Source organism: Felis catus, chromosome C2 (assembly GCF_018350175.1).
Source record: "Felis catus isolate Fca126 chromosome C2, F.catus_Fca126_mat1.0, whole genome shotgun sequence".
Lineage (NCBI taxonomy): Eukaryota > Metazoa > Chordata > Mammalia > Carnivora > Felidae > Felis > Felis catus.
Genome location: NC_058376.1, coordinates 111,979,601 through 111,995,525, shown reverse-complemented (window position 1 = coordinate 111,995,525; position 15,925 = coordinate 111,979,601). Strand labels below are relative to the sequence as shown.

Sequence of the window (15,925 nt, the reverse complement as noted above, 5' to 3'; positions counted from 1 at the left end):
CCATATAGAATACATGATAACATCAACATTTCCTTAGCCTTTATTGCATATTTTGTTTATTGCATATTAATACATGATACAGGCTTCAGGAAACTTGGCTAAAGTTGACTAAGGACAACACTCTTTCACTACAGAGAGTTACATGTAAAATTTCCTTATGAATGTAGTAATCTGATGCATTGTATTCCAGGCTAAAGACCATACAGAGGGGAAAAAATGCATGAAAGGCACTTTTTGACAAACTAGAACAAATCTAAATTATGCAAGGTAAATTGAACAAATTGTATAGTACTTTGTGATGCTCTTTACAAGCTCATTACATTATCGTCTTTAGTATCAGTCATGTTATCTTACCATTCTTTAGCCAATTAGGTATAGAAGAGTAGAGCTTAAATGTTATAGAGTAAATAATAGAATGTAGTCATTAGTCATTGGAATGAAATATTTATACACTTGTCTATGTAAGGAACATCACCAGTTGTACCTTTACGGTGACTCAGGGTCAAATCCAAATATATGTGCCAGTGCCATTATGTGCATTGCTACATATTTAGATAAAGGCAAAGTTGAATTTTAGTAAAATTCTACTTTTTGACTAAAGCAATCATACTTAAACTCTGAAATGCATTGTTATTTTTCAGTGGTCACTTTTCAGTCCATTCAGTTGTCACTTTTCAGTCCCTACATTATAGCCCAAGGGTCCTATTGGAACTCATTGGTAGCATAAATGTAGCTTTACCAAACCTGGTATTTGGCCAAACAGAACAGGTTCCTAGCCTGTACTTGGAATTTAAAAATTGGTGGTAGCTATAAATAAATAAATAAATAAATAAATAAATAAATAAATAAATAGGACATTCCATTAGAGAGTAGAGCATGTACAGAGATTTGGAATGAAGAGAAAAAGATTCAGAATGGATTGAACTCAGAATTCTTTATCTTTAATTGATTACCCTAACATATCTCCATAGGGCAAAATCAGATTACAAATTTATATTTTCATTTTGTATTTCTTGAAATCATAAGGCTCTTAGTATTATTATTTTCTCATCACTTGAGCCATTATTACAGCTATTTTTTGGAAGCTAGTAGCAAAATAACATATTGTTAATTATTACACACACTTGCTCTATGTGCAAGTCTTTTTAAAATTAGTTTATGAATTTATCCATTGATGAATGTTTTGTATTTCTAATATGAAACTGGGTTTATTCATAATTATAAGTTGAATAGCTATAAATGCTGAAAACTCATGTTTACATAAGTAAGTAGATGGGAATTGTTGCAGCATTGACATATAATTGAACTAATTTAATCTCAGCTATATGGCAGAAAACACTGTCATCAATATTTATTTTTAATGTTAAGCTAAATGCCAAGTAGATCCTGCTTCAATTTAATTAAGAGCAATTTAGATACTATCTGATTTCTGAAAAGATCAGTTACCCAGTCATTAAATACTCATTTGCCCAACACCATCATCAGTCTTTCCATGGCCACTTTGTTTGACATGGAGAAGGTTACACTTTTGGCCAAAGCCCCTTAGTAAGGTCACTGTTAGAGGAGACATAGAATTTGTCTTTTATTATTTGGGAAAGGGTGATTATGAAAAGAGAGGTAACACTGAGAACCAGCATATGCCAGATGGATTCACTTTAGGCATAAGCATTTTTTAAAATCTCAGATATTCTATAAAAGATCAATTTTAGGAAGCTGAGAATTGGAAATTAACTACTTTAAAGCCACCCACCTCCAAATATCATTAGGAAAGTCTTCATGCATTCTCCCTCTGAGCCTAAGGGTGTTCTGGTTTGAAGAGTACAGTCATTTTAGTGTTCTGGATTAAGGTCAAGATTTCATGTACAGTTCCCTTCCTCACACGAGTCCAAGGGCTTGTCACCTGCCCCAGTTTCTTACCACACAGCCACAGCACCCATTCACTTACCATTCTTGTTTTCTGTACTTTGTATATTGTTAGCACCTGAGGATCTTACTTTCTTCCCCATGTGTTCAACTACACATTTGAAAAAATTTTCATTATAGTTTGCTAGCATTCCTGTATTGGGAAAATTCTTAAGTTATCTTAGTGTACCATTCCATTTTACTAAAAAGTTTGTGGGGCACCTGAGTGGCTCAGTCAGTTAAGCATCCAACTTCAGCTCAGGTAGTTCATGGGTTCAAGCCCCACATAAGACTCTGTGCTGACAGCTCAAGAGTCTAGAGCCTGCTTTTGGATTCTGTGTCTCCCTCTCTCTTTGCCCCTCCCTGCTTGTGCTCTGTCTCTCTGTCTCTCAAAAATAAATAAATGTCAAAAGGTTTTTTTTTTTTAAGTTTGTTTAATCTAGAAACCAAATTTTTCAGAAATCTCTGTATGGGAGGGGCTTATGGGTACAGTCTGGCTGGAATGAAGAAAGTGGTCTTTACTGTGTAGTGTGCACACTGTGATTTTTTTCTTTAGTCTGTATATTATACATCAATACATATAGAAAATGTTCATGGTGCTATTGATGCTTCCATAATATTTAGAAACTATAAGAATATCAAGGCAGGGGTAGGAATGGGGGGAGGTAAATGAAGGTAAAAACACCCTACCTAAGACATTCCATGATACCTCCACTCACTATAAAATGCCAAAAAATAAAGCTAACACTTTAATAGCTACACCAAGAATTATACAGTGAATGTGTTATCTAGAGAGGCATTTAGTAAACACTATTTGATATGGATGAATTATAAATACTATGAGTTGCTGGAAAAGAGCATGTGCAAGACAATTGATGAATAAGTTTGCTCAGTACTAAATAATGTAATAAGGAATTTGCATAGCTTTATAGTGTGTATCCTTTGAGTGCAAGACAAAAGCCTTTTTAAAAATTTGTTTATTATATACCATTTATCAAAAAAAAACAGGTGTATGGGATTGCTTAATACTGTATCCATAGAGCTATTTTCAAATTACTTGATAGGGCTTTTAAAGAAGATATTCAAATAAATAAGTACACAAATAGGAAAACAAAACAAAATAAAATAAAACATAGTAAACTAACTGGGGGGAAACATCATCATTAAACTTGTTCAGTCAGAAAATTTAATCCAGCTAATTTTGCCAATGTAGGGGATATAACCAAAGTTTGGGATGGGGTTAGAAGATGGCAGAGAAAGAGATAAGCCTTTGGGCTGCCCTCTGTACTTACCTGTTAACCACAGGGGTTCTGGGATTACCCTACTCTCTCTTTGATGTGGAATTCTGGAATTCTCAAGGATAATGAAAGGATTACTAGAACTATGTCCATGGGCAGTGAGCAGGATTTTCAGTGCTCCCTGAAGCACTCTATGATTTTCATCAACTTTACCTAAGAATAAGCCCTATTTTCAAAGATCTTTTTGTGTTGTAAAGTGTGGTTGTATTTATTTTATTTATGGTTTTTGTTCACAAGCACTACGATTTCAGGGATTTGTTACTGCCCATTTTAGCTTGGCGATAATTCTTTATGAAACAAACCTTCCTTATTGAACAAACTTCTTGACCATTCTTTGTGATATGCCCACCTTGAAATCACACAGCCCCTTCTGGGTCATGATCTAGATCCTCAGGATCTCGGAATTCCATGTCCAGTGGTCCTGACTTTTCTTCCAGGCTTTATCCCGTCAAAGGCAGACTGAACCATTATGTGTAATCCCTAGACCCAAGGCGGTAGAGTTGAATAGGGAGTCCACATGTACAGGACAAAGTGGGGTGGTATTTGGGGTGTGATACAAAGAAAAGCGGGACAGGCTTCAGGCCAAGTGCTGGCTCCCTCTCTCCCTGCTGTGCTCTGGTACGGGACTCCCATAGCAGAAAAAAATCCAAGTTTCCTGAATTTAACCTGGCCTTCCAGGTCATTACGAAGACGTATTTGTCAAGTGGAAGGAGGGTACCTGTTTTATTTGATAATTTATTAGGTTGAATTGTTACCTTTAAATATTTAGATATATAGTATTAGAACCTGCTATTGGTGGTTGTTTGTTGTTTTCACTTTTTTCTTTGCCCTGGGTCCTACATTAGATAAAGCTAGGCTACAGACCTCCCTCACAGCCACAGCAGCCAGAGCCTCCTGATGAATCAGGACATTCATATGCATTCACAAATAACCAAGTGCAAAGCAGGGTTTTCCACATGAATATTTACAGTGCAAAGTCAATCTATGGTGGAAAAATGTCTCAGCCTGCTTACCTTCTACCCCCAAAGCAGAACTTAAGACTAAAGCTTTTGTGACACTGAATTATTTCAGAATGTGACCTCGAAAAGTAGAGAACTGAAAAAAATGACACAGAAATGAAGGGAAAGGCAATCTAAAGCTGTAGTGATGAGCTGGTTTTCTGTGGGCTCAGTTCCACTCAGTCCTGCAAGCTACTGGGTAAAATGTGTCTCAGAACCATCCATCCAAGGAACATTACAGAGTATTAGTTTACTGGCTCACAGCCCTCCAGTATATTAACTCCTTTGCTCTTTCAGATTGGTGTGTGTTAGTATGACTGAGCAGTTCCTGCAGCCTGGAGAAGTCCCACTTGGTGGAAGCAGAGAAGGTTAGGGGAAGAAAGTAAAGACATGCCCTGTTATTGAATGAGGTCCTGTCAGGTTGTGTCTGTAGGCAGCTGACTGCATAGAAATGGCTAGAGTAACAAGGTAGGGTGAGAGGAAATGAGGTAGGTGTAAGAGATTTCTGATGGCCTTCCTTCAGGGAGGAACTAGGGAGAATAGCGATTATGTTTAAACTGTGCTCCATAGAATGGGCAGACAATAGCAGTTGGAAATGGAGAATATAGTCATTTCCTAGGGCTGCTGTAATAAAACACCACACGTTGGGTAGCTTAAAACACCAAAAATGTATTCTCTCATATTTCTGGAAGCTGGAAGTCCACAATCAAAGTGTCTATAGGGTTGGTTTTTTCTAAGGGTTTTTTCATGAGGGAGAATCTGCTCCATGCCTCTCGCCTGGCTTTTGGTGATGGTTGGCAGTCATTATAGATACATCACTTCTCCCTGTGTGTTTGAACCTTCTTATGGCCATTGTCTTATGAGTAAGCGCACAAGTCATGCTGTATTAGTGGCCCACCTACCCTAACTAATCACATCTACATTAACCTTATTTCAAAATAAGGTCACATTCTGAGATACTGGGGGTTATAACTTCAACATATCTTTTGGGGGGAACACAATTCAATTCATAAGAAAGGAAGATCATTGTAGGCTGAAGCAATTTAGGAAAATTATGTAGGAGCTTAAAACTATTCAGGAAAATTGAGTAAAATGCTATTACTGGAACTTAAGTGAGACAGTGGAAATAGAGAAGTTAAACAAAGCGTGGATCAGACCATTACAGTTTGGAATGCACCAGTGAGGACACTGGGCTTGGTCCTACAGGAGCCCTCGAAACCCTGTTTGCAAAGGATATTGTGGTCTGTGTTCATTTCTGCAGGCTCAGGTATTAGGGATAGGGACTGGAGAAGATTCAATGAATATTCCTTTTTATTTTTCATGTTTTTTAAAAATAAATTTCTTTCTTCAGCACTCTTTGTAACATTTTTTAAGTTCTAGAGTATATTGACAATGGTATTAACATTTAAAAACAAACTCCTGAATACTTCTGCTTCAGAATCCTAGATCCCCTTTCATAAAATAATGATACAAAAGATCACTACTGCTTCCACGTGTTTCTGTTTCTTAACATCAGGGTCAGCAATGCAAAGAAACAATAATGACGTGACAAATTTGAATTGTAATGTAAATGTAGCATATTAGTAGTACTAGTATATTACATTAGTATTAAAGCATTATTTTCACATTTAGAACTATTAGAATTTTTTAAATATGTGCTTTATAATCTCAGAGCAAAGGCACTGAAAAAAAAAAGCAACTAAGAAATATCCACAGAACATGTTGTTACTCCAAATTAATTCCAGTGGGTAGACATGTGGTGACTGATTCCAAGTGCCTTGAGTATCTATAGAGTGATAGTTTGTGCTCACAACTCGCAGGAACCTGAAGTCTATGAGTTGAAAGACAGGAAAACACAATCAAACTTGGCTTCTTTGGTATCTTGGAGACAACGTGACTCTATGAGCTCGCCTCTCTCAGGCTTTCTGAAGTCAGTCTACGTGGTTGGAAACGGGAATGCCTACTCTTTATGCAGGTTCTGGCTTACAAGTACTAAACAATGAAAGCAAAGAAATGGACTTGGTGTTCAAAGGGCTAATCCACATGTGAGCTTGGCTTGCACAATAAGAAGGGAGCCATTTCCATATCATCACAGGACCAAGAACAGCCAGGCTTTGACAGGGCATCGAAAATGTCCGGCCTCTTGCTGGTACCCATTCTACTCTTGTCACAGACATTGAAGCAAGTGGGCTTGGATAAATACAAAACTGGGCCTCACGTGGTGCTCCTCCATTACACACATGTCAATATGTGGAGATTTCCGCCTGAGAGGAAACCATGGAAAATGGAAATTCAACATATGGTCAATGAGGGCTGCAAAAATCATGGAGAGGAACAGTTGCACCCCTGAGGCTTTCAGCGGCACTCCTCCGTAATTGCTTAATTGAAATTTTATTCCTTTCATTCAGCCTCGCAGCAGGAGTGAATCTACAATTACAAAGCAAGTTTTGATATTTCATTCCTGCCCTTTATACCAATGGGTGAAGAACGGGCATTAATTAAGGGATAGCTACAAAACAAATTGCTCTGGAAGGGAAGAAAAGGGAGAGATGTGAAAGTGTGTATGAATGTAATTAAAAGAGGGGAATGCAGAAGCAACATAGAAATTTTTTTTTGTTTTTTTCTTCTGTATTGGTAACAGCAACATAGGAAAATAATTTTGCTGAAAATTTGTGGGTAGATTAAAAGGACATTAATTATAGTGAAAAAATGTTTTTTAATCGGTCATAGTTCAAATTTTACAGGCCAAGTGACTTGAACAATTCAGGTCACTCCTCAGACCCTCAGATACGGTACAATGTGGGTAATAACTGCAAATTGTTATACTTTACAGGGAAAGTATGAGAATAAAGTGAGATACTACAGGGAAAAGCATACTGCAAATTGTAAAGCTCCTGTGCTCAGGAAATTGCGTGATTGATTCAGAGAAAGATTTAACCATTCGTTTATTTTCTAATAGTGTGAGGGAGGGAAGTAGGAGCTGAGAAGCAATCAGCATACTCCTTATTAGTACTCTAACAGAGTTTAACTTTCCAAAACTAATATGTGAAAGAGAAACTCAGTCCTTGTGCCACCAGTAATTAGCCACAGGAATTATAATGGGATTGAAACTTTAAGGTGCTTCTGGAACTTATTTAGATATGTCCTCAGTATGAGTAACTGGAAATAGGGTTGAATTGGCAGTGTCTTGTACCAAATCTCTGGATCTTAAACTATTAAGAATATAAAATTATTGTTTTTATTTGTGAATAATCTAATGAGATTAGTGTGCAGCTCTCATTAGTCTCCACATGTTCAAAGGCAACATCTGCAAGTAGTTCTGTGAGTCACGTTGGAGTTTAAACAATTTTCCCAGTTCCACTAAAAACAAGTAAGCTCTTAGGGAATGGAAAAAAGGAAAAGTAGATTTAGACGAACAATAACTGATAGGGCCAACTAGGAGAAAACAGACTCAGGCAACATAAGTCTCTTTTTTTTTGTCATTATAAATATATCCATGGTTTGAAGACCATAAGAACCAAATAAATATAAAATAATAATCAAAGATCACATTGTTCACATTTCTATCCATGGCAGAGCCAACTGGATCCCTACACGATATCCATTCTTGCTTTCTGCTTTAAGAGCAAACAACGAGTATTATTTGGAGCAGTGATATGCCCAACAAAAATATTTTATTTCCCACTCTTCCATATATGCTAAAGGTTTCAACATGACTAAACCCTGACCAATGAGTTAGAAGTTAAAAGTTTTGGGAAGAGACTCCTAGTATGGTCGGTTCCTTAAGGGATAATATTTCCCTTTTGCTTTATTTTCTCTTCCCCTTTTTTGCTGTCTGGTAATGGATGGGGAAGCTGGGGCCACAGCAGCTGTTTTGAACAGTGATTGCCTTCAGGGTAGAATTTAACCAACACTGGGTTAAGTTCAGTTTTATTTTGGGTTAAAGAAAAACAATATGACTTTTAAAATCTTTTCACACATTTTTTTCATACAGACCACCTAATCTTAACTGATACACAACAACTACAATATAAGTTCCTTGGAAGCAGAGGCCTTTTTCATTTTGTTCAGAGCCCAGCACACAGGCAAGCCCACAGAGGTTCAAAAATATCTGTTGAATCTGAATGTCTAATACTGACTCTTTCCCTTTTATATTTTCTTGAATAATTCCTTTCTACCTCTCCTCTTTTCTACTTTTTATACCATAATTTCCTAAAATATTTCCTCCATTGTCTTTTTGCTTCCTCTTCCACCAGTCTTTGTTCCTCATATTTACCGTTGTAGTTCACGTGTTTCTTCTTGTTTAGATGAAAGTCTGTCCCAATGAAAAATGAACAAAATATAAATCCAAAAGAAATGATGATTCTTCTTTCAAATTTGGTTTAAATAGAAACCAGCATGGTGGGCTACTTTGTATTTTTTTTTTTATTTAAATACAAGTTAGTTAACATACAGTGTCATCTTGGCTTTAGGAGTAGAACCCAGTGATTCATTTCTTACATATGACACCCAGTGCTCATCCCAAGTGTCCTCCTTAGTGCTCATCACCCATTTAACCCATCCACCCTCCCACTTCCCCTCCAGCAACCCTCACTTTGTTGTCTATTGTTAAGAGTCTCTCATGGCTTGCCTCTCTTTTATGTTTTTATCTTATCTTTTCTTCCCTTCCCCTAAGTTTATCTGTTGTGTTTCTTAAATTCCACATATAAGTGAAATTATATGATATTTGTCTTTCTCTGACTTATTTCACTTATTATAATACACTCTAGTCTATCCACATTGCTGCAAATAGCAAGGTTTCATTTTTCTGAAATGAAAGCAAAAATGGACTATTGGGACCTCATTAAAATAAAAATCTTCTGCACAGCAAAGGAAACAATCAACAAAACTAAAAGGCAACAACAGAATGGGGGAAGATATTTGCAAATGATATATCGGACAAAGGGTTAGTATCCAAAATCTATAAAGAACTAACCAAACTCAACATCCAAAACACAGTAATCCAGTGAAGAAATGGACAGAAAACATGAATAGACTTTTCCAAAGACATCCAGATGGCTAACAGACACATGAAAAGATGCTCAACATCACTCATCATCAGGGAATTACACAGGAAAATAAGAATACACTTAAAGAATACAGTTTTATCTTCCTAAATGTAAAATAAACCTTTCCTACATCCTTATAAATATTGTTATAATGGTATTATGACCAAAAGACAAAGATTCAAATTTCATGGTCACTGTGAATTTAAGAACTTCAAAGTTTGTATTTTGAGTGAGTCAGTGGGGGATAGCTCATGAGAAAATGACAAATCAAGTTGAAGAGTTGGTCTCAAGGTTAAAATTCCCAATTAAGAAACAAATGTCACCTCCTAAATTTCAAAATAAAATTATAAAGGGAAAAGATTTCAGGCTGGAAAAGGAGAAATGATTAAATGTCTTCAAGCTGATTTTTTTAATGTGACTATTTGTCATTCAAATTACCAAGCCATACACATCTATTTTTGAATTTTTTTGAATTTCTAGGATAAGGGGCATTAGGATGAATTCAGTTAGAGAAATATATCACTGTAAGAATGTAAGAAAATGTAAGAATAAGAGTCCTTTACTGCTAGTTGGAGAAGTCAAATAATGTGGAATTTTTTTTCTTTACTCTGGCTGTTTTTAAGATTTTATTTTCCCTTTATTTTTTTCATAAGTTTTACTAAATTGTGCATAGATGTGATGTTTTGGGTATTTATAATTTTGGAGAGTAGCAGTTCTTTGTAAAACTGTGTCTTGAGGGCCTCCTGGGTGGCTCAGTCAGTTAAGCATCAGACTTCAGCTCAGATCATGATCTCACAGTTGATGAGTTCAAGCCCCATGTCAGGCTCTGTGCTGACAGCTCAGAGCCTGGAGTCTGCTTAGGATTCTGTCTCCCTCTCTTGCGGCCCCTCCCCTTCTCATGCTCTCTCTCTCTCTCTCAAAAATAAATAAACATTAAAAAATGAAAAAAACTGTATCTTGATATCTTTCTACAGCCTTGGAAAATTTTTTGCCATGGTCTTTTCAACTATTGCTTCAGTCTCATGTTCGCTCTTCTCTCTTTTCTTCTACATATGCATTTTACCATTTCCGACATTACTTATGTCTCCTAATCTTTTTTTCTTTTTTTGACCAATCTTCTTTTCTCTTTGTTTTTCAATCTGGTTATTTTCTACTGACCTACATTTTTGTTTTCTTATATCTAATCTTCTGGTAATTTACCCACAAATATTCTTTTCAGTTATTGTATCCTTCAGTTCTGGAACTGCCATTTGAATATTTTATATTTATATTTATATATATATTCTATATATATGTTATATGTTATATATTATATATATATTCTTATGCTTTTTGAAACTATTTTGTCATCTATTTTATTGAACATATTGATTACAATTATTTTTACATTTCTGTTTTATCATTTCACTATCTAGATCATCTGTGGATCTGTTTCTAGTACTTATTCCTTCTCTTGTTTTTTGATCATTTGGTACTATTGTAGATTTGTTTTGAATTCTAAACATTGTATATAAAAGACTGCCAAGACAGGAAGCTCTATATGACATTATCTTTATCAAAGAATATTTAATTATTCTAGTGAGTAGTTAGTATAAGGGCAGATTCTCTCAGTCTAAGCTAGGATTAATAAAGTTTGAGAACTGGTTTGAAGCTTTGTAGAAGCTGTAATATTTTTACTTTGCCCATATTCCTGCAAAATTTGAGTTTTACCATTACCTCTCTTTCTTGGAAGATTCTAATTTCCAATTTGTGTTCTTTTGGTGCTGTGAGACTGCTAAAAGGTTTTTTGGGTTTTTTTTTTTTTTTTTTTTTTTTTTTTTTGCCTTCTAACCTGTTTCCTTCTTAGTTCTTCAGTCTTTTACACCTTGAAATATTAATGCTTGACAAATGACTCAAGGAAAAAAAAGGTTGTCCTCAATTCCTTACAAAGTCATTTTCTCTAGATCTTGTTCGTTTGGGTCTGACCTACCTTTTTAGCCATTATATTTTTACCACATCCCAAGTTTGACAAACACTCTAGACAGACTTTCTGCTTAAACTCTGAGCCTCCCGCTATGAAATGGCAAATAATAGTAAATGTTTCAATGGGAGAAAGCAGCTAAACAAGTATAGTTCCCTTCAGTGTGTTTCCATTCTCTTTTTGATCTGTACCTCTAATCATGGCTGCTTTAATTGCTCTCTAATGCCTAAATAAGCTGAAAAATTTTAGACTGAGGTTTTATAGTAGCTTTTGACTGGAGACCTTGTGTAATACAAACTATTTCATTAGAGTTGGGAGATTTTTGGGAACCAACTCTTTGACCTTTCATTTTCCCTCTAGGCCTGACTTCTTGCTCTGTGGATTATGTTGTACCAAGTTAGAATTCTTCTTAATATACTAGTGACAATTTTCTTATGTAACATTTTAGAAATACTGGCAAGTTTATATTCAAACTGTACTACTTAGTTGTTTTGTCCCTAATTAAAGAGGAAGAAGAAGTTGGGGAGGGGACATGGATTTATCCCTATGGGATTAGTTGTTTTTATTATTTATGTGCTCAGAGGGGAGTATAGAAGAGAATTAGTTAAAGTTAAGAATTTTTGTTTTGTTTTCCTTAAATAGCAGTCCCATTGGGATTAAATTATACTTTGGCCAGCTTCTTACATTTATTTGCCAATGGACAAGTCCAAATATGAAGGAATTTTGGTTCTATTTGGATTGATATAATTAGCCTGTCTATAAATAGATTATTTATATCTGTATATTTTAGTTGATGACTTGTCTTATAGAAGACAAATTATTATTTTAAAATGTCCAGAGTGTTGAAGAGAAGATCCAAAGGAAGGAATATTTGTTCCTGCTAACGTAGTGTGCATACTATACTAGAAAGATGGTGGGGCAGTGGGATAGGGAATGCATATTCATATAGTGGGATCTTAAAAATGACATACATTATCCTCTCTCTGCTCCTCCCTCCCCTCTCTCTCCAAAATAAATAAACATTAAAAATAAAAAACCAAGACAGGTGCCTGGCTGGCTCACTCAGGTGAGCATCCGACTTCAGCTCAGGTCATGATCTCACGGTTCATGTTCAAACCCCGTGTCAGGTTCTGTGCTAACAACTCGGAGCCTGGAGCCTGCTTCGGATTCTGTGTCTCCTTCTCTCTCTGCCCCTGACCCACTCGCGCTCTGTGTCCCTCTGTCTCTCAAAAATAAATAAATATAAAAGAAAATTTTTTTAAATAATGAAAAAACAAGATAAATCCTTTTCTAGAATTTTAGAAGTACAAGTTTTATGGATACTCTTGCATGATTTTCACTTAGATATGAGACTATAGTTTCATAAGGTTATCTGGTGTGTTTAATGCTTTACTTCTATGCATTCCAACTGAAATGGCATATCTGGTATTGTGTGACAAAATGCCCATTTTAGTTCCTGTTGCAGAAATCTTAAATATTTCATGTTGTGCTGACAACGCTAAGGTACTTATCTCAAAGAACTATATTTTGATGTGGTCATTGGCCTTTCTCCTCATAATTCTAAATAGAGAAATACAGAAATGAAACTTATTTTTTTTTTGTTCTCATGCGGTAACTGTTAAGGTGAGTCTCAAAGAGTTTATTGAAAACATATGGTCTTAGTGACACATAAAAAAATAATACTCATCTTCATGGTAATAATCAAATTCCAATTAAACATAGCTTAATTAACCAGTGTCTCTATGTAGTAGTTTGAAATAAGTCATTATATCTAGCTTGCATATCAATTTTATGCTCTTTTAACTTTCTAAAAAAAAAACTGTTGGGGGGATTATTGCTTTCAATCTTCAGAAAATTCTAGAGGCTTCTTTCTTCATAACTCACCTGAGGATAGTTGAGAGTTGACATTCTCATGGTCATGTACAAAGTCAGGAATGTAGCTCAATGTTTAATTTATAGTCCCCTCTCTTTTTTAAACTCCACAGTTTATTAATTAGCAACTGGAAATAATCAAACAAAACAGATTTTATGATCAATATGACTACACATTTAGTCAAACTTGCTTTGAAATGGAAGGATTAATCAAAATTATATGATTTCACCTTTGCTCATCATCTGTTGAAGTTCGTCTGTTGAATTGTTAGTGTAATTTTTGGTCAATAAGGAGATTTGCCTTCCTTTTGTTTTCATGAACTCTTAAGGAAAATAGAGAAGCAGAGTGGGTGATTACCTAATGTAATAGCAGCATTCAGTCTACTACAATAGCGTATGTATTTTCTTCAAAGACTGTCACAGGACATGTACATCTAGATGGATAAGAAACTGATTATTAAAAGAGAAATTATGAGAAACTACAAAATGCAAAATGAAAAGATATGATTGAGGTGGATGTGAAAAAGCACAGAATTTTCAATTTCATTTTCAACCAATCAGGAAAGCTGTATAGAACAGGTGGCATTTCACACAGAAAAAAAAAATAGGTACTTTGATCATCCAGTAAAGAAAAGACATTTTAAATGCAATTTTGATTCACTTGTAGACTTATTCCAGTTTTAGACTCTGTATTTTTTAATTTGCTGATAGAGTATAATTAGAAACTAATGTAAATTTTCTCCTGTGCTTTAAGAATCTTGACATTTAGTACTTCATTTTAACAATGCCTTTTATAAGGTGTCATTTCCTTTTATAGTCATTACACTTAAAAATTTTTCTTTTGCTTTCACAGAAAATAAAAGATAAAAACAGTATTAGGATAACTGGCAATTCAAAGGCAAAAAAGGGGCTCCAAGACACAGATAGCTAAGTAAACATAAAAGAAAAGTTATGTATTGCTCCCACGTAAAATTAAATTATAGCTGTAAGAATATAAATGGCTCAATCTGTATTATCTTTTGTTGATCCAGCAGCTTGTTGCTATAAAAATACTGACAATTATAAATATAGTCCTTTCCCTTCTGCCATTGGAGCCCTCATATCTTCCTATGAAAGTCACAAGTGAGAGATAAATTTGACACCTTGGATAGGAAATTGAATAGAAGCAAGAAATCAAGTAGAAATTCAAATCTCTCCCTTGACTCTTACAGGAACATATGAAAGTGACTTCCATAATGGCAAAATTTTCTGAGAACATTAAATTAGAATTTTAAGGACATGTTTATTCCAAATCAATATGACTCCAGAGATTGAAAAAATTCATGCCTTTGAGAATAATGCATAGTGTCATTCTGAACAGGCAAGACATACTTATGAAATGTCCTAAAGAACAAAGAATAGAGCTGGGAGAAATATTAAATTTACTTTTATTACAAAACCTTCCTAGAATTTAACTTAATTTAAAATTAAAATAACTTCATCTTCATTATTTTTATAATCATTCCCGAATGTTTATGGAGTGCCTACCAAGTACAGAACAGAGAATTAAGTATTGCCAGCCCAAAGAACAAATGATAGTCTCTCCCTACGGGGGCACACTATCTTTGGAAAAGAGAAAGTAAGTTTCTACTGACATATGTTCCCATTACTTATGTTACTCTCTTGCCCTGTTTGGAACCATACAATTCTAATAATTCTTTGGGCTTTCATTTAATACAGGTTTTTATTTTTCCTTTTTGGAGTAAGTTGAGACAATGGAAGTCGTGGGAAAATCTACCTCAAATCTCACATCATAAAACCCTACCGTGTCTCAGCAGGGACTTTGGGTATCAGTAACTCCCTCCTGAAATAAAAATTTAATGGTCAATGTGTTTGTCCTACAGTATTAGAAGTCCCCAACCTAGGGGTGCCTGGGTGGCTCAGTTGGTTAAGCGTCTGACTTCGGCTCAGGTCATGATCTCACAGTCTGTGAGTCTGATCCCCATGTGGGGTTCTGTGCTGACAGCTCAGAGCCTGGAGCCTGCTTTGGATTCTGTGTCTCCTTCTCTCTCTGCCCATCCCCACTCATGCTCTGTCTCTCTCTGTGCCAAAAATAAACATTAAAAAAAATTTAAAAAAAAAGTCCCCGACCTAGCATCGTTAGACAATATGAGAAAATGCTTTAAAGAAAAACTAAGTTTTAATTTTTTTACAGCTATATCATTTGCAGAATATGAATCACACTGTGTTGTCACCTAGCAACTATTTATTTGATATGATATTTTAACCTAAAACAGACATTTTTCCCATGACTAAATTCTATTCCAAATCTATCACATCTATTTTCACATCTATTTTCTATGTCCTGATAGAAACCATAATAACTTACTAGAACAGGCAAGTGTCAGATCTGCTAATAATGAAAGCTGCAGTGGGGCCTAAAACACAGATGCTGGGTGGTACTTGCTGACTCTGGGCATGTTTAGGATGTTATTTCATGAACCATGTTCAGAATGAGAGGAAAATCAATGGGAAAACTTACTGGATTAAACCTCATAAACTTGATGTGTCTTTCTTCCTCTTCTTTTCTGGGCTTCCCTGTGATACAGTACTCTTCACATTTTATTGTAATGGTCTGTTTGTGTTTCTTTCTACCCAGACTATAGGCTTTTTAAGTGAGTAGAGCCTATCGTATGAAGAAGTAGGCAAAGTGCTTACATCATAGTAGATGTCAAAAATGCTTAAATGGATGAATGGGATAAGGATCTAAAATGGTATTGTAGCTATCAGAGAAATAAGAAACAAGTTGTAAATAATGTCATAGGATCTTGAGGTCTATGATTTTATACAACTTGGCATAATTATAGA

General features: G+C 35.3%; 2 long non-coding RNA genes across 3 annotated transcripts in view; one reads left to right on the top strand and one right to left on the bottom strand.

Moving 5' to 3' along the window:
* The window catches only part of LOC123380090, a 251,339-nt gene that overhangs the window by 150,131 nt on the left and 85,283 nt on the right, over positions 1 to 15,925 (top strand). The gene's annotated exons all lie outside the window — the stretch shown is intronic.
* The window catches only part of LOC102899395, a 43,767-nt gene continuing 35,953 nt past the window's right edge, over positions 8,112 to 15,925 (bottom strand). For both annotated transcript variants that reach the window (XR_006585394.1, XR_441160.4), the window contains 3 exons: positions 13,309 to 13,401; positions 13,091 to 13,206; positions 8,112 to 8,513 (listed from right to left, as the gene is read on the bottom strand). This is a non-coding gene — a long non-coding RNA (uncharacterized LOC102899395). The remainder of the gene's footprint in view (positions 8,514 to 13,090; positions 13,207 to 13,308; positions 13,402 to 15,925) is intronic.